Source organism: Hordeum vulgare, chromosome 7H, assembly GCF_904849725.1.
Source record: "Hordeum vulgare subsp. vulgare chromosome 7H, MorexV3_pseudomolecules_assembly, whole genome shotgun sequence".
In the NCBI taxonomy this organism is placed as follows: Eukaryota; Viridiplantae; Streptophyta; class Magnoliopsida; order Poales; family Poaceae; genus Hordeum; species Hordeum vulgare.
The window spans coordinates 350,297,669-350,323,375 of record NC_058524.1 but is presented as its reverse complement, the minus strand read 5'-3'; positions in this window follow the sequence as shown (position 1 = coordinate 350,323,375).

Genomic DNA, 25,707 nt, shown 5'->3' with positions numbered 1-25,707 from the left:
GTCCGTAAACTCGGGATTGTCCTCATTGATGCGCAGAAGGCATATGTAACGACTATGATGCGGCCCTTTCCTTATTTGGGGGCGAGGCCTCTAAAGGGAAAGGGGCACATCTAAACATTTCGCAAGCGAGATAATCATAACATTACATAATTGAAAGAGTGACAAGTACGGCATACACTTGCCATCTGATAAGAGTATAGCATAAAGCTTACAGGCACACATTATTCAGAGCATAGTTTAATCCAGCTACGGACAATCATGAAAACAGATAAAGCTATGAAATCCCGCATGTTGGCCCCAAGATCAGGACCACGGCCTCTAGTCCTCCGATTAAGTCACGTACAGTCTGCTAGAGTCCTCATCAAACTCCCACTTCAACTGGCTGTCATCAGGATCTCCTGCGTCAGGCGTACCTGTACCTGTGGGTGTTTGTTGTAAAATGTGAGCCACAAGAACTCAGCAATCGAATGACCTTGGTATTGGATCTAGACAAGTTAATGGGTGAGGAAGGTTAAGTGTATGGATTTGCAGCAAACTAAGCATAATTGGTGGCTACCTTACAGTGATCAGAGTAAACATATGGTGGTCTACGCAAGTCGGTCGAAAACTAGACTGATCACTAAGTGATCCTGAACACCTACTTACGTCAGACATAACCCCACCATGTTCTTGATCAGAAAACGATCTCCGAAAGAGACAGTCACGGTTACGCACACCGTTGGCAGTTTTATTAGAATTACTTTAAGTTGTCTAGAATCGGTTGTTAACAAAATATCCATATTTGCCACATAACCACGGGCACGGCTTTCGAAAGATTAAAACCCTGCATGGGTGCTCCAACTAGTGCATCACAAACTGCCACAGGCTGCAAAGTAATCCTCTATCACGAAACTCGTGATCTCGTTAGATTCCTTAGAGGAAAACCTCAACTTTCAGGCGACCCAAAGTTTCACCGGAATCCCTATGCGCAAGATACCTCGTAAAGGTAAAACTAATCCAGCAAGGCCGCCCGTCGTGTCGACGAACCAGATAGGAGCCGCGTATCTCGTTCTCAGGACACGACGGATGAGCTAGACGTTGGGTTGGCTAAACCCTGGGTGACCACGGGGCGCCGGACATCACTTAGTTTGGACCAACACTGAAGAGGAGTATTGGCTCGGGTTGTTGATTAATTCCTCGGGGTAGTTATTCCCTATGCAGTTTTATTAGTTATTAGCAGATTAAAACCAAGGTTGAGCCTGGCTGGAAAAGTTTTAATCTAGAACGAGTTATCAAGGGGGTCCCCATAACAACCCCGAACGTGTTAAGGGCGCTCAGTTATGGAATAAAACACCGGTAGCCGAAACTAAGACGGCAACAACGAAACAAATCACCCGGCAAAAGGCTAGGCCTTCTGTTATTTACCAAGTATATAGGTGCATTAAATAAATAGCATACAATCATAATGATATCAAAATGCCCATGTTATCACATGGACCAACTGGCACGTGCAACTAACAAAGCTATCCATTAGAGGTTGACCAAGCCTACTTAGCCAAACTATATTTGCTAGGAGAGGGAAGTGTTTGGGGTTCATGGCAAAGATAGGTGGAATTTATATCAAGTGGTAGGCAGCGAGCATGTAATGAAGGAAACATGATTCTAAGCATAACAAAGCTAGAAACGGTGTCAAGATCGCGGTCATCTTGCGTGTGATTTCTTCAGCCTGGAACTGCTCTTGTTCTTCCTGCACGAACACCCCAGAATCCACGTACTCACTCTCCGTTCCCGAAGCTACCCAAGATAAGATAACAGCAAATAAAAGCAGCACAACAACAATGCAACACCCAATATGATGCATGTGTGAAGAAGGAAGCTTGTATCACTATGCTAGTCACTTTCATATGCATTAGTTGAGTTAATTAAATTCTGTACAGAACCTCATATTAAGTTATCTTGACATGCATGACCATGTGCAACACGAGAAAACGATGCAAAATCATATAAAGAACTTTGTGAACGGAGTCACGGATCAACCAGAAACTACGAAACAAGTTACAAAGGCCTATGGGTTCAAAACTGCCATAAACACAAACATATGGGCACTCACTGGTGTACCCAGGTTGTCAAATGAACAATCATCAAAATACAAGTGAAATGGTGCTTAAGAACACACCACACCATCAACATAGGCTCACACAAGCTCTAAAACCATATAAGCATATAATCTGTTTTTTAGCAGCAACATAGCAGTTTGACTACGAGATCTACAGCAGCTACAACCCTCTAAATAAATCAACCAAGACATGAAACTGAAGCCACCCAAAAGCATTACAAACTATAACAAGAATCTACGGCAAAGGAATCGCCCATGAGAAGATAAACATCCTCTAACTTGGACAAAAATATCACAAATTGGGACTTAGTGAAAATTACAAATTTTCACCAGCTGCTTATGCTCTGAAGCATTTTGGCAGACTCCAAAATGGTGTCTACGCGAGGTGTATAAGCATGAAAATTTACAGGGAGCTATACAAACATAACAGCTAACAAATATTAGTTTGTTGCATGGGCTAATTCCCAACACAGGAACAAAGACACACAAGACAACACGGGAAGAAAAAAACTCCAGATTCCCAGACTTAGTGAAATTCTCAGGGTTTCTCAGGGAACAAATACACACAAGACAACACGGGAAGATTCAGTCAAGTGCCCACTTTGGCAGGGCACAATAGGTGCATACAAAAACCTAAGAACAAAATGAATGCCCCATGTTGTAGAAGGGTTCACCCACTACCATTCCATCAAGGAATCATCCACAAACGATGAAAGCACCACCTGATATAAAGCTCTAAACAGGGCATCACAGCAGAAAATAGCAGTTTTATGAAGTTACCCTAAAGTGAAATCTGATTGCACCAATAGATTCTTGGGATGATTCTACCATAAAACCATATATCATAGTGCCAACTTTGTGTACCAGAAAACTCCACAACAACTAAACTTAGAACAGATAAGAATCAAACTACAGAACCTAATCTAGAACACAGGTTGTTCTTGATCCAGCCCAAAATGGCAAGTCCAGAATGGGCACTTCCCTTTTTGGGCATATTCCAAAACTGGCATCAACACACTCATGCTTAACAAAAAAAATTGCATGCCCTCTGACAGAAGGACCCCACTGGTCATAGACACCAGGGCCCTAGAGCATGACAGGTGGACCCTGTGGCCCACTTGTCAGTGCCTCACTACCACGAGCAAGGAAAATAAATGGGAGTAGCGGGGTTCGAACCCACCACCTGCCCCTACACGTGAGGTGCTCTGGCCACTAGGCTATGCGTGTGTGCCTGATCCACTATAGGCGTCAAACGAGGTGAACCACGTGTCAAGACGGCGACTAATCCAACGGAGAAAAACAAAAGGGGCGCCCGGGGGGGTCAAACCCGTGACCTCAGGGTCACCGTGCGATCGTTGAACTAGTCCGGCTAGGTGGGTGATCTGTCCCAGGCATGGATCCTTACCTAGGCGACAAGGACAGAAGTGGTGCCTTCTCTTTTAACCAGAGAAACGCCAGCGACGAGCTCGTCGGTGCACAAGCACATGAACACACACTCCCTACACGGGCACGCAGCGGGGAAAACCCTGCGGCTGTCGCTACTTGCCCAACTGCTGCCGCTATAGCTAGCTACTGGCACTGCACGCACTGCCGCTGCAAGCTACTGCTGCACCCGGTAGCCAAAGACCCATGAGCATGGGGCACGTCCTGTCGCCGGCCACGCTAAGCAGGAACACGAGAGGGATGGAGGCATGCTCACCACTACAGAGGTGAGGTGGCCGTTGCCGGAGAGGAGGAGGTCGTCGGTCGTCGAGGAGGACACCGGAAGCAAAGGAGTAGTCAAACATCGAGGAGGGCGTCGGGAGCAGACTCCACGCTAGCTCTCAATGGGAATGGAGTCCCACCATGCTCTGCATCCGCCTGGACCGGTCGGGGAAGGAGAGGAGGCGATGATCTGCCGGCGACGCCTCACCAGCTGCCAGCCATGGCGACGAAGCAGCTCGGGATCGCCCCCGACGGTGCCAGGGAGAGAGAGGAGGGGAAAAATGGAAAGCCTAGGGTTGGAGGGGAGCGTTGGGCTGCTTAAATGGCCTCGGGGCATGCGCTTCGAACCACTAGATCAAAGAGGAGATGGAATCAGCGGCTGCAGAGACGTCGTACAGCGTGACATAGTGAGGAGGAAGAAGAGGGACGCGACGCAGGCCTCACTATCGGCAGGGAGAGACGGGCCAAGGAGGGAAGGAGGGAGCCGACCCACCTGGCTCTCTCTTGCACACGGCCAACTCAGCAGGGAAAGGTTTGCTTTTATTTTAAATAAGACTAGCAACAAAATCCCAAACAGAGGCAAGCAAAAGGTTTTGGTAAAAATAAAAATAGGTAGGGCATGAGGGAATTATGCCCTATTTATCAAAAATAAATACCAGATTTTTAGGGCAAGATAATTCACACCTAGAACAGAAACTAAACGTTGTTTTGTTTTAAAACCCTCATTAAACCAAAGTCTAAAATAACAATGAGAGCAAGTCCTACATTCAAAAATAATTCCTCTAAAGCCTCAACATTTTTATAACAGGTTCAAACAAGGTAAAAACACAAGTTAAAATAAATGATGGGATGAGGTTTTTTGCAATATTTTGAAAACACCACACTCATCCCAAACACTCATATGCACACTAGCACTTCCAAGATGGACCAAGCACTAGCAACACAAGAAGGGGAATTCAATGAATGCAAAAGAATGCCATGATGCAAGATGATGACATGGAATGATGGCGACATGAAATGATAGCCTCCTTATAACATCCATACATGATTCAACAATGTCTCCACAAACAAGGAAAGGAGTACAAATATGGAAAGGGAAACATCTGGGCTATTACAACTCTCCCACATTACAAGAGGATCTTGACCCGAGATCTAGGACTGAAAGAACTCTGGAAATTCAGAACGGAGGTGATCCTCGCGCTCCCAAGTGGCCTCTTTGTCGGAATAATGTGACCACTCCACTTTGAGAAACTTGATTGACTTATTGCGGGTCTTGTGCTCAGTCGTTTCAAGAACTGCCATTGGATGCTCACCGTATGACAGATCAGGTTGGAGGTCGATGTCATGAAGATAAACTATGCGCTCGGGAGTCTTGAAGCATCTCCGGAGTTGTGAGACATGAAACACGTCATGCACATTTGAGAAGTTGGAAGGGACCTCTAACTGATAACCAAGGTCGCCTCTCTTGCCAACAATTCTGAAAGGCCCAACAAAACGAGGAGCAAGCTTTCCTTCGATGCCGAAGCGTTGAGTGCCCTTCATGGGAGACACTTTGAGATAGAAGAAATCATCGAGCTGAAAAGTCATGTCACGATGCTTGCTATCGTAGTAGCTCTTCTGACGGGACTGCGCTGCTTTGAGATTATCCCGAATGACACGACACATTTCTTCTGCTTCAGCAATCATGTCATTCCCAAGAATCTGACGCTCACCAGTCTCTGACCAATTGAGCGGGGTACGGCACTTCCTGCCATAAACAATCTCGAACGGATCCTTGCCTGAGCTAGCCTGATAGCTATTGTTGTATAAAAACTCAGCACAAGGTAGCCAGTCTTCCCACTTCATGCCAAAGGAAATCACATAGGCTCATAGCATATCCTCGAGGACATGATTGACTCTCTCAACTTGCCCACTAGTCCAAGGATGGAAGGTTGTACGAAATCGAATCTTAGTACCCATCACAGATTGAAATGAATCCCAGAACATGGAAGTAAAGATGCTTCCGCGATCCGAAGATATCAGCAATGGAACACCATGCAATGAGACTATCCTTGACGTATATGATGACCCACAAGTGTAGGGGATCTATGGTAGTCCTTTCGATAAGTAAGAGTGTCGAACCCAACGAGGAGCAGAAGGATCTGACAAGTAGTTTTCAGCAAGGTATTCTCTGCAAGCACTGAAATTATCGGTAACAGATAGTTGTGTGGTAAGATGATTCGTAGCAAGTAGCAAGTAACAATAGTAACAAAGGTGCAGCGAAGTGGCCCAATCCCTTTTGTAGCAAGAAACAAGCCTGGACGAACTCTTATAGGAGGTAAAGCGCTCCCAAGGACACATGGGAATTTCTGTCAAGCTAGTTTTCATCATGTTCATTTGATTCGCGTTCGCTACTTTGATAGTTTGATATGTGGGTGGACCGGTGCTTGGGTGCTGCCCTTACTTGGACAAACCTCCCACTTATGATTAACACCTCCCGCAAGAATCCGCAACTACGAAAGAAGAATTAAGACAAAGTCTAACCATAGCATTAAACTAGTGGATCCAAATCAGCCCCTTACGAAGCAACGCATAAACTAGGGTTTAAGCTTCTGTCACTCTAGCAACCCATCATCTACTTATTACTTCCCAATGCCTTCCTCTAGGCCCAAATAATGGTGAAGTGTTATGTAGTCGATGTTCACATAACACCACTAGAGGAAAAACAACATACAACGCATCAAAATATCGAACAAATACCAAATTCACATGACTACTTATAGCATGACTTATCCCATGTCCTCAGGAACAAAAGTAACTACTCACAAAGCATAATTATGTTCATGACCAGAGAGGTATTGAATAGCATCAAGGATCTGAACATATAATCTTCCACCAAGTAATCCAACTAGCATCAACTACAAAGAGTAATTAACACTACTAGCAACCTTACAAGTACCAATCGGAGTCGCGAGACGGAGATTGGTTACAAGAGATGAACTAGGGTTTGGAGATGAGATGGTGCTGATGAAGATGTTGATGGTGATGAGTCCCCTCCGATGAGAGGAGTGTTTGTGATGACGATGGCGACGATTTCCCCCTCCGGGAGGGAAGTTTCCCTGGCAGGACGACCGTGTCGGAGCTCTAGACTGGTTCTGCTCAAGTTCCACCTCGTGGCGGCGGCGATTCCTCCCGAAAGCATCCTCTTGATTTTTTCTGGAACGAAACCCTCCTAATAGAAAAAGAGGGGAGCCAGAGGGCCAACAGGGACCCCACAAGCCCCCTAGGCGCGGCCAGGGGGGTAGGCTGCGCCTAGCAGGCTTGTGGCCTCCTGGTGGCTCCCCTGTGGTACTTCTTCCACCCAATATTTTTTATAAATTCTAAAATAATTTCTCGTTGATTTTCACGGCTTTTGGAGTTGCGCATAATAGGTATCTCAAACTTGCTCCCATTTCAGGCCAGAATTCAAGCTGCCGGCATTCTCCCTCTTCATGTAAACCTTCTAAAATAAGAGAGAAAAGGCATAAGTTGAAAGGACGTGGATGTCGCCTAGAGGGGGGTGAATAGGCGCTTTAAAATAATTAAGGTTTAGGCTAGAACAAATGCAGAATAAAACTAACATTTAATTTGTCAAGCACAAATCCTACAAACAACTAGGCTCACCTATGTGCACCAACAACTTATGCTAAGCAAGATAAACAACTAAGTGATAGCAAGATATATTACAATAAACAATATGTCTATCACAAAATAAAGTGCATAAGTAAAGGGTTCGTATAAGAGATAACCGAGGCACGGGGAGACGATGATGTATCCCGAAGTTCACACCCTTGCGGATGCTAATCTCCGTTGGAGCGGTGTGGAGGCACAATGCTCCCTAAGATGCCACTAAGGCCACCGTAATCTCCTCACGCCCTCGCACAATGCAAGATGCCGTGATTCCACAAAGGGACCCTTGAGGGCGGTCACCTAACCCGTACAAATGGCAAACCCTGGGGGCGGTCACCGAAGCCGTACACGTGGCAACCCTTGGGGGCGGTTACCGGTACCCGTACAAATTGCTCGGGGCAATCTCCACAACCTAATTGGAGACCCCGACGCTTGCCCGGAGCTTCACACCACAATGATTGAGCTCCGAGACACCACCAAGCTTCTAGGACGCCAAAGCATCCACGAAGAACAATATCTAGGGTACTAAGTACCAAAGGTAATAAGCTTCTCAACTTCTCACTTCCATGTATCACCGCGGAGAACTCAAACCGATGCAATTAATGCAATGTCAAGAACACACGAAGTGGTCAAGTCCCTCACACTCAAATCCCTCCACAACAACGAAAGCTATGGAGAAATATGAGAGGAAGAACAAGGAGCTCACAAAGAACTCCAAGATCTCGATCCAAGGGGTTCCCCTCACATAGAGGAGAAAGTTGGTGGAGATGTGGATCTAGATCTCCTCTCTATTTTCCCTCGAGAACAAGCAGGAATCATTGGAGGGATTGAGAGTAAGCAAGCTCTAAGAATGTCAACAATGGAGGTACAACAAGAGCTCAACGGATGGATAAGACCAAGGGGGAGAAGACCCCCTTTATATAGTGGGGGAAGGAATCAGACCGTTACCCCCACTTACAGCCCGAGCCGAGCGGTACTACCGCTCGCTCCAGCGTTACTACCGCTGACCCTCCGGCGGTTCTACCGCTGGCTGCAGCGGTACTACCGCTGGCTCCAGCGGTACTACCGCTGAGCCCATGGTAGTGCAAAGATACTACCGGGCCAACCACCGCCAAGAAAGTCTTCGCAAAAAGTCCGACGCAGTACAACCGCAAAGATGACGGTACTAAAGTCCTAGAGCGGTACTACCGCTGACCAGAGGCGACACTACCGCTAGGTCCAGCGGTACTACCGCTCGCCACTGAAACAGCCATAACTTTCGCATACGAGCTCCGAATCGAGCAAACCCAAGCTTGTTGGATTCAGGACGACAAGAGCTATCCAAACAGCGATGTGAGTCCATGCAGATATGAAAATGCCAATGATATAGAGATGTGAGTCCTCTATGAATGAAGAACCGGTAGAAACTCCAACATCGAAAACATCATAGTAGATGCATATGGACTCCGTTTTCGATGAACTCGAGCTTGTCATGAAGATGACCATAAGCTCTAAAACTCACAAAGAGAAACACCAAACAAGAACCAAGAAGTATGATGCAAGGATGCAAATGGTTTGAGCTCTCAACGAACGATACGATCAAGCTACTCACTTGAGAGCCCCCCTTAACAGTACATCAATCTATCCTAAACAGAAAACTTATCAAGGGCAAACCTATACCTTGCACCTCGTCCTCTTGAGCTAGATGATGATGATCTTGGCTTCCTCAAGATGGACCACCTTTCTTGATTGCGTTGGCTTGATGAAGACTAGTTGATTGCTCCCCCATACTTACTATGGGTGAGCCACTCTTCAGCATATCTTCACAAGTCCATTGCCACCACAATGGACGGCAAGCTTCAAGCATGATATCTTCGTGTTGATCCACTTGAACTTGCACACCGCAATCTTGATGACGATCACCACTTGACATCATCCTTCATGGGTTTTATGAGATCTTCCTTTTGATGCAAGCCCATGGAAACACACCTAACCCACACATAGAACTCTCACGAAGACCATGGGCTAGTACACAAACATGTAATGGACAATGCTTACCATACCATGGGATCACTTGATCCCTCTCGGTACATCTTGTACGCTTTGTGTGTTGATCATCTTGATTTACTCTTTGTCTAAGATCTTGATCAACCTTGTATCTCTATGACCATTCTTTGGATAATACCTTGAATACCATCTTGGTCATCATATAAACTCCTTGAACCCAATAGATGGACTTCAAGAAGTGCCTATGGACAAATCCTATAAATATAACTTAAGGCAACCATTAGTCCATAGGAATTGTCATCAATTACCAAAACCACATATGGAGATATATGCTCTAACATAAGTGTTGTACCATGAAGTGTAATATCAGCCCATAAAGCGATAAATATCAACATAAAACCATGATGCAAAATGGACGTATCAGTATACAGCTCTGCAAACTGAGCTGCCGAGATAGACTCCTTGACTGGAAGGAAATGAGCGACTTTGCTCAACTTGTCGATGACGACGAAGATGGCATCGTTACCTTTCTTGGACTTCAGAAACCCGGTGACGAAATCCATCTCAACATGGTCGAATTTCCACTCGGGAATGAGCAAGCGATGCAAAAGACCTGTTGGGCGTTGATGCTCTGCTTTCACTCTTTGACAGACATCACATTCATTTACGAACTGAGCAATTTCACGCTTCATGCGAGTCCACCAGAATGTGTGTTTCAGATCCTGATACATCTTGGAACTTCCTGGATGTATCGAGAGAAGAGAGTTATGAGCTTCTTCCATGATAACCTTCCTGAGATCCCCTTTCGGAACGACAAGGCGATCCTCAAAGAACAATGTATCTCTGTCATCAATGATGAAGCACTTATATTTGGAAATGCTCTTTGCCAAGCCAATCTTGACTTTCTTCACCATTGCATCAAGAAGTTGAGCTTGCCGGACTTGGTCTTCCAAGGTAGGAGAAATCTGGAGATTAGCAAGAAATCCCTGAGGTACTAACTGAAGGTTGAGCTTTCTGAAAGATTCACAAAGATCAGGCTAGAGAGGCTTCAAAATGAGACTGTTGTAGTAAGCCTTTATGCTCAAAGCATCTGCAATGACATTAGCTTTGCATGGAGTGTAGTCGATGCTCGGATTGTAATCTTAGAGCATTTCCACCCAACGAGTTTGCCGAAGATTGAGGTTAGGCTGGGTGAAGATGTATTTGAGACTCTTGTGATCGGTGTAGACCTCAACTCGTCTGCCCAATAAGAGATGTCTCCAAGTCATCAAAGCATATACCACCGCCGCCAACTCAAGATCATGAGTGGGGTAATTCTTCTCACTTGGCTTCAACTGCCTCGAGGTATAAGCTACCACTTTCTTCTCTTGCATCAGAACTGCACCAAGACCTTGAAGAGAGGCATTGCGTAACACTTGATAAGGTTTGGAATCATCAGGAGAAATCAAGACTGGAGTATAAGTGAGCTTCTCTTTGAGTGTGTCGAAGGCCAACTGACACTCTGGAGACCAGACATACTTCACACCCTTCTGAAGAAGACTTGAGAGAGGCTTAGAAATATTTTAGAAATTCTCAACGAATCTTCTGCAATAGCTTGCAAGCCCGAGAAAGTTTCGAAGCTGCTTCACATTCTACGGAGGTTCCCACTCAACAATGGCCTGCACCTTTGATGGATCAACTTTGATGCCCTCGGCAGAGATGATATGCCCAAGGTACAGAACTTCCTTCAACCAGAACTCACATTTGGAAACCTTAGCATAGAAGTTATGCTCTCTTAGCTTATCAAGCACAAGCCTGAGATATTCTTCATGCTCTTCCTCAGTTTCCGAAAAGACCAGAATGTCATCAAGATACAACAAGACAAACTCATTCTTGAATGGGGAGAAGATATAATTCATCATCCGACAGAAGGTCGGTGGAGCATTGGCTAGACCGAAAGACATCACCGTGTACTCATATGAGCCAAAGCTTGTCTTGAAAGCAGTCTTGGGAATGTCCTCTTCGCGAATGCGAATCTGATGATAACCCATCCTGAGATCAAGCTTCGAGAAGATCTTAGCCCCTTTCAATTGCTCAAACAACTCATTGACGTTGGGAAGTGGATACTTGTTTTTTATCGTCTTCTTATTCAATGGACGGTAATCAACACAGAGTCGGTCCGTGCCATCCTTCTTCTTGACGAAAAGAACTCCACAACCCCAAGGAGATGAGCTTGGTCTGATCAGACCCAGACGATCTTGCTCATAAAGTTGTTTCTTCAGCTCCTTCAGCTCTTTTGGACCCAGTTTGTACGGACGCTTGCACACTGGTTCAGTACCCGGTTCAAGCTCAATTACGAACTCAACTGCCCGGTGCGGAGGCATTCCTGACAGTTCTTCTGAAAAGACATCTTCATACTCGCTGTCCACTGGGACTTGAAAAATGGGAGAGATCTCACCCTTCTCATTCAAGGAAAACAGACGGACTGTGTCATCACGCGCCGCGAAGATAATCACTTCCTCCAAAGAATGAGTTAGCTTCACTTCTTTAGCTTCACAATCAATAGACGCCTTGTTCATAGCCAACCAATCCATTACAAGGATCAAATCAATATCAGACTTGCCAAGGACAATTGGAGAAGCCAGAAAGGCATAATCGCCCATCTTGACAGAGACATCTGGGCTCGAGTACTTGCATGCATGAACTTGCCCGGAGATACTACTGACAACGGTCTAGGCAGCTCCTCTACATGAAAATTATGCTTGGATGCAAATGGAATGGAGAGGAACGAATGCGAAGCACCAGAATCAAACAAAACCTTTGCAGGAAAATCATTAACCAGGAGATTACCCATAATCACGTCTGAGGAGTTGTCTGCTTCAGCTGCATTCACCATATTGACTCTCACAAAGCTGGGGTTGAACTTCACCATAGCATTGCGTTGAGGCTTCCTAGGAGGAGGGGGCGGAAGATGCTACTGAGAGGTGCACTTGTTGGAGTAGTGACCCTTCTGCCCACACTTGTGACAAGTAACATCAAACAGCGGACGGAATTGCACCTGAGGATTCCCTTGCTTCTACTGTGGAAACCTCTGCTGGAAAGTTCGGTTGGGTGGGTGGGAAGAACCACGACCACCTAACTTCTTGAACTATTGAGTCTGCCGAGAGGAGGAGGAGGCACCCAATATTTGTGCTGCTTCTGGACCACCTGAGTTGAGGGCGATGAGATGGAATCTCTGAAACGCTTCCTCGAATTCTCCACTCTGAGCAAAACTGCCTCAGCCCTGAGAGCCAAGTTATAGAACTTATCAAACTCATCGGGATCGTGCAAGGCAAGGGCCAGCTGCAAGTCCTCTCTGAGACCACCTGTGAACTGATAGATCTTGCTCTTCTAATCTGGAATGTCCTACAAGGCATATCAAGCCAGCTCATGGAACTCGGCGTTGTACTTGTACACAGAGGATACTCCTTGCTTCAAGCGTCTGAACTTCTCATGCATCTCTTCCACAAAGCTAGAAGGGATATAGTGAGACCTGAAATCTTTGCAGAAATCATCCCAACTGATCATTCTGCCTCCCCTGGAGTCCTTCAACTGCTGCCACCAAACTGTTGCCTGCCCCTTGAGGTGAAACGTTGCAAACTTGACGAAGTCCTCTGGACAGACATTGTTGCACTCAAAGTGTTTAATCATGTCCCGAATCCAGTCCTCAACGTCGAATGGCTGGTCACAAGATGTGAAGGACTTCGGCTGGTTCGCCAGGAATTGATTCAGAGATACAAACTAATGAGCACCATGGTTGAAATTGCCCTCCTGCTGATTGGTCCTCTCTTGCAATAGCTGAATTAACATTTGGGTGTTAGCATTTGTTGCAGCCATCACCGCTTTCCATGCCTCTGCAGGAGGAGGCGGAGGAGGCGGTGGTGGAGCATCAGCACCCTCGCGACCCGGATTCTGGCGAGTTGGTGCAGCCATCCTGAAGACGGACAACACATTAGCCCAGAGAATAACATTCAAGGTAAAGCTGAATCAGTAGGCAAAAATATCTGAACAAGAATATTTAGCAATTGCACTCAAACAAAATAGTAAGAATGCTTCCTCAAAGTGACTGTCGACAACATCTGATTAAAGACCACTTCAAACCAAGTCTGAGCTAGAACTGCTCAGAACAAACGTATGACTGATACGTCCATTTTGCATCATGCATTCATGTTGATATTTATCGCTTCTTGGGCTGTTATTACACTTCACGATACAATACTTATGCCTTTTCTCTCTTATTTTGCAAGGTTTACATGAAGAGGGAGAATGCCGGCAGCTGGAATTCTTGTCTGAAAAAGGAGCAAGTTTGAGATACCTATTCTACGCAACTACGAAAGCCGTGAAAATCAACGAGGATTTATTTTGGAATTTATAAAAAAAATACTGGGCCGAAGAAGTACCAGAGGGGTGTTTAGCAGATCTCTGGCAATGGCTAGACAAATGCTATTCTAGATTTCTCAACAATTAGAAATTGTCTTGCAATGACCCACCAGCGCGTGGGATCGAGGCAATTTTCGAGGGTAGAGTATTCAACCCAAATTTGTTGATTCGCCAGTCAGGAAGTGAGAGGATACTCTCAAGTATTAGCAGTTGAATGTGTCAGATTCAACCACACCTGAAAGATTAGTATCAGCAAGCAAAGTATCAACGGAAAAGTAATATGATAACAACGGTGCCAGAAATGATCTGTTGACGGTAGACTATTCCTAACGATTGTATCAATGGCACCAGAACTTGTCGGTAGACACGAAATATTCTTTCCCGTCAACAACGTGCGAACCAGTATTGTAGCAGGTAGCAGCAGTGTAACGAGTAGCAGCAGTGGCAAGGAACAACAGTAGTGACATCAGTAGCAAGTAGCAACAGTAGCAAGTAACAGTAGAGCAAATAACAGCAGCAGCAACAGTAGTAACAGCAGCAAAGCAAAACAAGTAACAGCAGCAGCAACAGTAGTAACAGCAGCAGAGCAAAACAAGTAACAGCAATAGTGGGACAAACTCGTAGGCAATGGGTCGGTGATTTGTTTGGATGATATTCATCATGCAACGGTTATAACACGGAGAGATATGTGGCTAGCTCCCGTTCGTCAATATGATGTAGGCATGCATTCCGTGTGTCGTCATACGTGCTTAGGGAAAAGAACTTGCATGACTTCTATTGTCCATCCCTCCCGTGGCAGCGGGATCCAAAAGGAAACTACGGGATATTAAGGTTCTCCTTTTAATAAAGAACCGGACCAAAGCATTAGCACTTGGTGAACACATGAACTCCTCAAACTATGGTCATCACCGGGAGTGGTTCCGGTTATTGTCACTCCGGGGTTGCCGGGTCATAACACATAGTAGGTAACTACAACTTGCAAGATCGGATCTAAAACACACATATATTGGTGACAACATAATAATTTCAGATCTGAAATCATGGCACTCGGGCCCTAGTGACAAGCATTAAGCATGGCAAAGTAGTAGCAACATCAATCTCAGAACATAGTGGATACTAGCGATCAATCCCCGTCAAAACTAACTCGATTACATGATAGATCTCATCCTACTCATCACCGCCCAGCGAGCCTACGAATAGATTACTCACGAACGATGAAGAGCTTCATGGAATTGGAGAGGGAAGAAGGTTGATCATGACGATGGCGACGATTTCCCCTCTCCGGAGCCCAAATCGGACTCCAAATCTGCCCTCCAAATGAAGAACAGGATGTGGCGGCGCCTCCGTATCGCAAACGCGATGAAATCTTCTCTCTTTATTTTTTCGGGGACGAAAGTGAATTTATAGAGCTCAGTTTGGGGGCGGCAGGGCCACGTGGGCCCCACAAGCTTGCTAGCCGCCACCAGGGGGTGGAGGCTACAGGGCTTGTGGCCCACTGGCCCATCCCCTCCGATGGACCTTTGCGTAGGTATTTTTCATATTTTCCAGAAATATTCTCCGCAAATTTTCAGGACGTTCCGAAAACTTTCATTTCTGCACAAAAACAACACCAAGGCAATTCTGCTGAAAACAACGTCAGTCCAGGTTAGTTCCATTCAAATCATGCAAATTAGAGTCCAAAACAAGAGCAAAAGAGTTTGGAAAAGTAGATACGATGGAGATGTATCAACTCCCCCAAGCTTAAAACCTTGCTTGTCCTCAAGCAACTCAGTTGACAAATGAGAGAGAAAGGAAAACTTTGACAAACTCGGTTTGATCTTGTTGTTGCAACTATGTCTAACTCATAACCAGAACTTCAGCAAGATCACAAGTTAACCACATAAGCAAGTGACACAAAGGTTTCACGGTAAACTAATATCGATGGCATAATCAGCTAAAGAGCAAATAATAATGAGTATTAAATACCAACAATTCAATAGAACAAGCATGAAGCAATATGAATAGGTGGTATCTCGCTAGCTCTTTCTGAGACCGCAAAACATAAATGAGAGCACTTTCAAAGATCAAGGGCTGACTAAACATTGTAATTCATAGCAACGAAGATCTAGTCATAGTCATACTCAATATCAATCAAAAGCAAAGCATAAAAATGACAGAGGTGCTCTCTAATTGGTGCTTAAATAAGAAGAGGATGACTCAATGGGAAAATAAATAGACAGGCCCTTCGCAGAGGGAAGCATTGATTTGTAGAGGTGCTAGAGCTCAAGCTTTGAAAACAGAGATAATAATTTTGGGTGGCATGCTTTCATTGTCAATGCAATGACCAAGAGTTCTCAATATCTTCCATGCTACTCATGCTATAGGCGGTTCCCAAATAGAAAAGTAAAGTTTTAACTCCCCCACCACCAATCTATCACACTCCACGGCTAGCCGAATCCTTGGGTACAGTTCGTACTAACATCATTCCGGGGGGAGTCTTGTTTTACAGTTATGTTTTCGATTTAAGCATGGAATTGGGCATTCCAATTACTAGCCCCTTTCTCATGAATGATAGTGATTAAACACATGTCGAGGATAACACGCCTAACATGGAAGATACCAATAGCCCCTTGTCACCACATGAGCGGTTCGGGCATGCAAAATAGATTATTTCTTGAAGGTTTAGAGAATGGCACATGCAAATTTACTTGGAACGGCAGGTAGATTCCGCAAATAGGTGGGTATGGTGGACTCTCATGGAAAAACTTTTGGGTTTATGGAAGTGGATGCACAAGCAGTATTCCGCTTAGTAGAAGTGAAGGCTAGCAAAAGACTCGGAAGTGACCAACTAGAGAGCGACAACAGTCATCAGGGTGCAAGAGTTTGACTAACATGGAATGCAAGCATGAACAAGATATAAATCACGATGAACACGAACATCATAGAGGCTATGTTGATTTTGTTTCAACTACATGCATGAACATGTGCCAAGTCAAGCCACTTGAATCATTCAAAGGAGAATACCATCTTGTCATACTACATCATAGTCATCTCAAAATCTATGTTGGCATTCAAGACAAACCATTATAAGCTCTCAGCTAATTAAGCATGGCATCAGAAACTATGATCTCTAAGTTGTCATTGCAAACATGGTTCTCTCACAACAAAGCTGAATCTGGCATGACAAGCTAGTCATATTTACAAAAACAAAATAGATAGAGTTCATACCAGCTTTTCCAGTCTCAGTCACTTCATCATATATCATCATTATTGCCTTTCACTTGCACGATCGAACGATCTGAACAATAATAAGAGTGCTCGTGCATTGGACTAAGCTGAATCCGCATGCAAACACAAAGGAGAAGACAAAGTAATATGGCTCTTTGAAAGCTAAACAGGTATGCATGCAAGAGCCACTAAACATTGTAACCAAAATCTTCTACCTTGACCCAAAGAAAAAGAAAACTATATACACGGGAAAGCTCCCAACAGGCAAAATAAGAAAGGAAAATCTTTTTTGGTTTTCTCAAAAGGACACAAAACAAGAAAATAAGAAAACGAAAATAAACTAGCATGGATAATACAGTGGCAAAGTGTAAGCACCGACTAACAAAGTGAAAGCATAAGCATGAATGTAGGGTCGATGAGAACACGTACTCCCCCAAGCTTAGGCTTTTGGCCTAGCTTGGTCTACTCCCAAGGATGGTCCTGGCGAAACCCAAAATCATAATGGGTGCTATATGGGAGTGCTGCAGCCACTGCCTGAATAGCTGCCTCACGAAGTCTTGCAGCCGTCGCCTCCCTCTCATACTCCTCTGCCTCTCCTATGGTTATGTAGTATCTTCGTTTTACCTGAAAGTCAAAGAAAGCAGGAGCAGGAAGGGTAATATGGAAAACACGCTACCGGTTAAATATCAAACGGTATAGGAGGGATCCATCGTCCCTCTCAAGGAACTGGTAGCGTGTTAGAGCGACACGATCAAGGTAGGTTGTATGGAGAGGGGGGTCTCCTGAACGGATGAATACTCCAAGAAAATTTGCTAAGCATGTAGCATAAATTCCACCAAAGAAATCTCCCTCAATGGCATTATTATTCAGCCTCCTTGTTATTATAGCTCCCATGTTGAAGCTCCTGTCACCTGTTACTGTGCTCTTAAGGATACTAAGGTCGGAAGCGCATAGGTGACAATGTGCACCCTTGCCGTTAATGCACCTACCTATGAAGAGTGCAAAGTAGTGCAAGGCAGGGAAATGAATGCTTCCTATGGTAGCTTGCGTGATATCTCTAGTTTCTCCAACAGTTATACTGGAGACAAAGTCTCTGACTGAAGACTTAGAAGGATCATTAATACTACCCCCATCGGGTATCTTGCAAATCCTATTGAAATCCTCCAAATCCATGGTGTAGGATTTATCATACAGATCAAACAGTATGGATGAGTCACGACCAACTGAAAGTTTAAATCTATGCACGAAAGAGGCAGTGAGCATAGCATACTGTTCACATTTATCTGAGAGGAATTCTTCTAACCCGGCATTGCGAACAAGTGTATCAAACTCATCCTTGAAGCCTGCTTCGATCATGAACTCATCGGAAGGCCATTCACATGGTTGTACTTGTGCGTCCCTTAGTTGATAAGGTTCGGGCTCCCGAAAAGAAAGACGGGGACTCTTCTTACTTGAGGAACCACCATCAAACTTCCTCCTGGACATAATTTCTCTTTGCTGAAATTTTGAAGTTCAAGAGAAAAGTGAATAAAGACCAACCACACCTTGTAGCAATTACTCCTACTAGTGTCTAGAGACCGTATCACACGCTAAAACTACTTGGGACCAGCTAAAATCAACATTTCAAGCTCAAGAATAGGATCACCAAGGTAGCAAGAATATGTGAAGGATAAAGCAGTAGAGCAAAAACTAATTGGACCAATGGAGGAGTCACTTACCAAGGAGTAATTTCCCCAAAACGGTTCGGAGAATGGTGCTTTGAGCAAGGAGATCGAAAATCATAGCCAAATGAGCAAGAACACGGGTTTGAGCTGCGAAACAATTTTTTCTAGAGGTGGAAGAAGAGGATGGGAGCTGGAATGAGTGGAGGGGGTCCCTGTGGGCCCCACAAGCTTGCTAGCCGCCACCAGGGGGCGGCGGCTGCAGGGCTTGTGGCCCACTGATTTGGCCCCTAGGCCAGCTCTGAGGCCCAGTATTTTTTAAATATTCCAGAAAAAATCATAATAGATTTTCAGGACCATAGGAGAACTTTTATTTTCAGGGTATTTTTCTCCAGGACGCTAAAACAGAAAACAGGAAAAGCTAAACTAAATCTATCATTTTTCTTCTAAGCAACAGAAAGTGAAAGCTTAAAACAGAGGTATGTGACTCTTTGATTCATCCATTTCATGGTCATCGAAAGAAATCCATCAATGGGGTTGATCAAACCCTCATGACAAAACCTTTTCGAATCGCAAGAAGAAACGGAGAATTGTCGAATAGCCACTAAGTCACCTCAATGGGGATATGTATCTCCCCAACAAGCAAATCATACTTCATCTTGACACGAGGAATAGGGCATTCAAAGCTCCCAATAAGAATCGATGAAGTCTTTTCGATAGCATTGATGCAATGTACTTGATATCGTTTCTTCGGAAAGTGCACTTTATGCTCATTACCGTTGACATGGAAAGTGACATTGCCTTTGTTGAAATCTATAACAGCCCCTGTCGTGTTTAAAAAGGGTCTTCCAAGGATGACAGCCATGGCATCATCCTCGGGAATATCTAAGATAACAAATTCTGTTAAGATAGTGGTGTTAGCAACCACATCAGGCACGTCCTCACAAATGCCGATAGGGAAAGCAGTTGATTTGTAGGCCATTTGTAGAAAAAATTCAGTGGGTGTCAACTTATCCAATTCAAGTCTACGATAAAGAGAGAGCGGCATAACACTAACACCGGCTCCAAGGTCAGATAAGGCAGTTCTTACGTAGTTTCCTTTAATGGAGCAAGGTATAGTGGGCACTCCGGGATCACCCAGTTTCTTAGGAGTTCCACCTTTGAAAGTGTAATTGGCAAGCATGATGGAGATCTCAAGATCTGGTATCTTCCGTTTATTGGTCGCGATATCTCTCATGTACTTGGCATACGGAGACATTTTGAGCATATCAGTTAATCGCATCTGCAGAAAGACGGGTCTTATCATCTCAACGAAGCGCTCAAAATCCTCATCATCCTTTTTCTTGGAAGGCTTAGGAGGAAAGGGCATAGGTCTCTGAACCCATGGCTCCCTTTCTTTACCATGCTTCCTAGCAGTGAAGTCATTCTTATCGTATCTCTTAGGTTGTGGGTTATCAGGATTAACCGTAGGTTCAATCTCCACATCCTCATCATTGCTAGGTTGAGCATTATTATGAACATCGTTGTCCATATTATCACCAGGTTCATGTTCATCACCAGATTGTGTTTCTGCATTAGACGCAGAAATATCATTAGGTTCTTCAGGTGTGACAGTATTTGGTGAACTGGCATGTAGATTTCTATCATCCTTCTTCTTCTCCTTAGGATGACTGGGTGTATCAGCATTAATTCCTTGAGAATCTTGATCAATTCTCTTAGGATGGCCTTCAGGATACAAAGGTTCCTAGGTCATTTTGCCTCCTCTAGTAATGACTCTGTCAGAGTTGTCATTTAATTCATTGAGCAAGTCATTCTGAGCTTTATGTACTTGTTCTACCTGAGTGGAATCATAGAGGCATGTTTACTCAGAAGCTTCAGATCATTGACATTTATGTCTACACAAGCACTTAAATGGCTAAGCATAAGAGTACTTTGTTGCAAATGTCTGCTAACATAATCATTGAAACTCTGTTGTTTGGCAACAAAGTTGTCAAATTCATCAAAGCATAGGCTAGCAGGTTTGTCAAAGGGATATCACTCTCATCAAACCTACACAGAGAATTCACTTCTACTACTTGTATCGGGTTATCGAGACCATGGATCTCTTCGATAGGTGGTAGAATTTTGACATCTTCAGATCTAATGCCTTTATCTTGCATAGATTTCTTGGCTTCTTACATATCTTCGGGACTGAGGAATAGAATACCTCTTTTCTTAGGAGTTGGCTTAGGAGGTGGTTTGGGAATAGTCCAAGCATTATCGTTGATCAAGATGTTATTTAGAAGGATCTCAGCTTGTTCGATAGTTCGTTCCCTAAAAACACAACCGGCACAACTATCTAGGTGGTCTCTAGAGGCATCGGTAAGTACGTTATAGAAGATATCAAGTATCTAGTTCTTCTTAAGAGGGTCATCAGGCAAAGCATTCTATAGCTGGATGAGCCTCCCCCAAGCTTGTGGGAGACTCTCTTCTTGGAGTTGAGCAAAGTTGTATATTTCCTGCAAGGCAGCTTGCTTCCTATGGGCAGGGAAATATTTCTCACAGAAGTAATAGACCATATCCTGGGGACTACTCACACATCCAAGAGAAAGAGAGGTGAACCAGGCTTTAGCGTCATCCTTTAGAGAGAAAGGAAACAACTTGAGGATGTAGTAGTAGCGGATCTTCTCCTCACTAGTGAAAAGGGTGGCTATATCGTGTAGTTTGGTAAGATGGGCTACGACCGTCTCAGACTCATAACCGTGGAAAGGATCAGATTCGACTAGAGAGATTATCTCAGGGTCGACAGAGAATTCATAATCCTTATCGGTGATAAAGATAGGTGAAGTGGCAAACTTTGGGTCGTATTTCATCCTAGCTTTCAGAGATTTTTCCTTCCACTTGAGAAGTAATTTCTCAGTGTCATAGGCATCCTTACACGCAAGAAAATCCTTAGCTATCTGTCCCTCCATAACATAACCCTCAGGTATATCAGGCAATTCATATCTAGGAGAGCTAGATCTAGCAGGAGCAAAAGCAGGTTCTATCTCAATAGTATCGGCAGTTTCAGAAGCATCACGAGCATTGGCAGTAACTCTAGCAATATGAGCATCAAGGAACACCCCTAGTGGCACATCAGGCAAAGTAGTATCTCTAGCAGTATCAAGCATAGCATCATTAGGCAAGGCAGTATCAGGCATAGCATCTCTAGCAGTATCAGGCATAGCATCTCTAGCATTATCACGCATAGCATCTCTAGCACTATCAGGCATAGCATCTCTAGCAGTATCATAAGCATCATCAAGCACAGGAGACATATCAAGATTTCTAGCAGGAGGTGATGTCGCAAACTTACTCATAACTGAAGGTGAATCAAGTGCAGAGCTAGATGGCAATTCCTTACCTCCCCTCATAGTTGAGGGCAAAACTTTGGTTTTTGGATCTTTCAGATTCTTCATAGTGATCAGCAGATATAAATCCCAAGTGACTCACAGAATATAGCAATCGCTTCCTCGGCAACGGCGCCAGAAAAATGTTGTTTAGCAGATCTCTAACAATGGCTAGACAAATGCTATTCTCGATTGCTCAACAATTAGAAATGGTCTTGCAATGACCCACCAGCGCGTGGGATCGAGGCAGTTTTCGAGGGTAGAGTATTCAACCCAAATTTGTTGATTCGCCAGTCAGGAAGTGAGAGGATACTCTCAAGTATTAGCAGCTGAATATGTCAGATTCAACCACACCTGAAAGATTAGTATCAGCAAGCAAAGTATCAACAGCAAAGTAATATGATAACAACGGTACCAGAAACGATCTATTGACGCAGACTATTCCTAACGATTGTATCAATGGCGCCAGAAGTTGCCGGTAGACGGGAAATATTCTTTCCCATCAACGACGTGCGAACCAGTATTGTAGCAGGTAGCAGCAGTGTAACGAGTAGCAGCAGTGGCAAGGAACAGTAGTAGTGACAGCAGTAGCAAGTACCAACAGTAGCAAGTAACAGCAGAGCAAGTAACAGCAACAGCAATAGTAGTAATAGCAGTAGAGCAAAACAAGTAACAGCAGCAGCAACAGTAGTAACAGCAGCGGAGCAAAACAAGTAACAGCAATAGTGGGACAAACTCGTAGGCAATGGGTCGGTGATTTGTTTGGATGATATTCATCATGCAACAGTTATAACACGGAGAGATATGTGGCTAGCTCCCGTTTGTCAATATGATGTAGGCATGCATTCCGTGTGTCGTCATACGTGCTTAGGGAAAAGAACTTGCATGACATCTATTGTCCATCCCTCCCGTGGCAGCGGGGTCCAAAAGGAAACTACGGGATATTAAGGTTCTCCTTTTAATAAAGAACCGGACCGACGCATTAGCACTTGGTGAACACATGAACTCCTCAAACTATGGTCATCACCGGGAGTGGTTCCGGTTATTGTCACTCCGGGGTTGCCGGGTCATAACACATAGTAGGTAACTACAACTTGCAAGATCGGATCTAAAACACACATATATTGGTGACAACATAATAATTTCAGATCTGAAATCATGGCACTCGGGCCCTAGTGATCTGAAATCATGGCACTCGGGCCCAAGTGACAAGCATTAAGCATGGCAAAGTAGTAGCAACATCAATCTCAGAACATAATGGATACTAGGGATCAATCCCCATAAAAACTAACTCGATTACATGATAGATCTCATCCTACTCATCACCACCCAGCGAGCCTACGAATAGATTACTCATGAACGATGAAGAGTTTCATGGAATTGGAGAGGGAAGAAGGATGATGATGACAATGGCGACGATTTCCCCTCTCCGGAGCCCAAAAGGGACTCCAAATCTGCCTTCCAGATGAAGAACAGGATGTGGTGGCGGCTACAAGGCTTGTGGCCAACTGGCCCATCCCCTCTGGTGGATCTTTGCGCAGGTATTTTTCATATTTTCCAGAAATATTTTCCGTAAATTTTTAGGACGTTCCAAGGACTTTCATTTCTGCATAAAAACAACACCAAGGCAATTCTGCTGATAACAGCGTCAGTGCAGGTTAGTTCCATTTAAATCATGCAAATTAGAGTCCAAAACAAGAGCAAAATAGTTTGGAAAAGTAGATACGATGGAGACGTATCAAGGGGCGCCAGTAGGAAGCCACAAGCCTGCTAGGCGCGGCCTCCCCCCTGGTCGTGCCTAGGGGGCTTGTGGGCTCCCAGATGGCCCTCGGGCCCCACTCTTTTGCTACAAGAAGGGTTTCATTCCAGAAAAAATGGAGAAGAGGCTTTCGGGAGGAATCGCCACCGCCACGAGGCGGAACTTGAGCAGAACCAATCTAGAGCTCCGGCAGGACGATCCTGCCGGGGAAACTTCCCTCCCGAAGGGGGAAATCGTCGCCATCGTCATCACCAACACTCCTCTCATCGGAGGGGACTCATCACCATCAACATCATCATCAGCACCATCTCATCTGCAAACCCTAGTTCATCTCTTGTAACCAATCTCCGTCTCGCGACTCCGATTGGTACTTGTAAGGTTGCTAGTAGTGTTAATTACTCTTTGTAGTTGATGCTAGTTGGATTACTTGGTGGAAGATTATATGTTCAGATCTTTGATGCTACTCATTACCTCTATGGTCATGAATATGATTATGCTTTGTGAGTAGTCACTTTTGTTCCTGAGGACATGGGATAAGTCATGCTATAAGTAGTCATGTGAATTTGGTATTCGTTCGATATTTTGATGAGTTGTATGTTGTCTCTCCTCTAGTGGTGTTATGTGAACGTCGACTACATAACACTTCACCATTATTTGGGCCTAGAGGAAGGCATTGGGAAGTAGTAAGTAGATGATGGGTTGCTAGAGTGACAGAAGCTTAAACCCTAGTTTATGCATTGCTTCGTAAGGGGCTGATTTGGATCCACTAGTTTAATGTTATGGTTAGACTTTGTCTTAATTCTTCTTTTGCAGTTGCCGATGCTTGCGAGAGGGGTTAATCATAAGTGGGATGCTTGTCCAAGTAAGGGTAGTACCCAAGCACCGTTCCACCCACATATCAAACTATCAAAGTAGCGAACGTGAATCATATGAACATGATGAAAACTAGCTTGACAGAATTTCCCATGTGTCCTAGGGAGCGCTTTACCTCCTATAAGAGTTTGTCCAGGCTTGTCCCTTACTACAAAAGGGATTGGGACACTTTGCTGCACCGTTGTTACTTTTCTTACTTGCTACTTGCTACGAATCATCTCACCACAGAACTACTTGTTACCGATAATTTCAGTGCTTGCAGAGATTACCTTGCTGAAAACCACTTGCCAGATCCTTCTGCTCCTCGTTGGGTTCGACACTCTTACTTATCGAAAGGACTATGATAGATACCCTACACTTGTGGGTCATCAAGACTCGTTTCTGGCTCCGTTTCCGGGGAGTGAAGCGCCTTTGGTAAGTGGAATTTGGTAAGGAAACATTTATATAGTGTACTGAAATTTATTGTCACTTGTTGCTATGGAAACTAATCCTTTGAGGGGCTTGTTCGGGGTATCTTCACCTCGAACGAAAGCACAAAGAGTTGCTCCTCAACCTTCTGCACCTACTGAAAATATTTGCTATGAATTTCCTTCGGGTATGCTTGAGAAACTGCTGGCTAATCCTTTTAGAGGAGATGGGACATCACATCCAGACTTGCATCTAATCTATGTAGATGAAGTTTGTGGTTTATTTAAGCTTGCAGGTTTGCCCGAGGATGAGGTCAAGAAGAAGGTCTTGCCCTTATCTTTTAGGGATAAGGCGTTGACATGGTATAGGCTATGTGATGATACTGGATCATGGAACTACAACCGGTTGAAATTGGAATTTCATCAAAAGTTTTATCCTATGCATCTAGTACATCGTGATCGGAATTATATTTACAATTTTTGGCCTCGTGACAAAGAAAGCATCGCTCAAGCTTGGGGGAGGCTTAAATCAATGTTATATTCATGCCCCAACCATGAGCTCTCGAGAGAAATTATCATTAATAACTTCTATGCTCGGCTT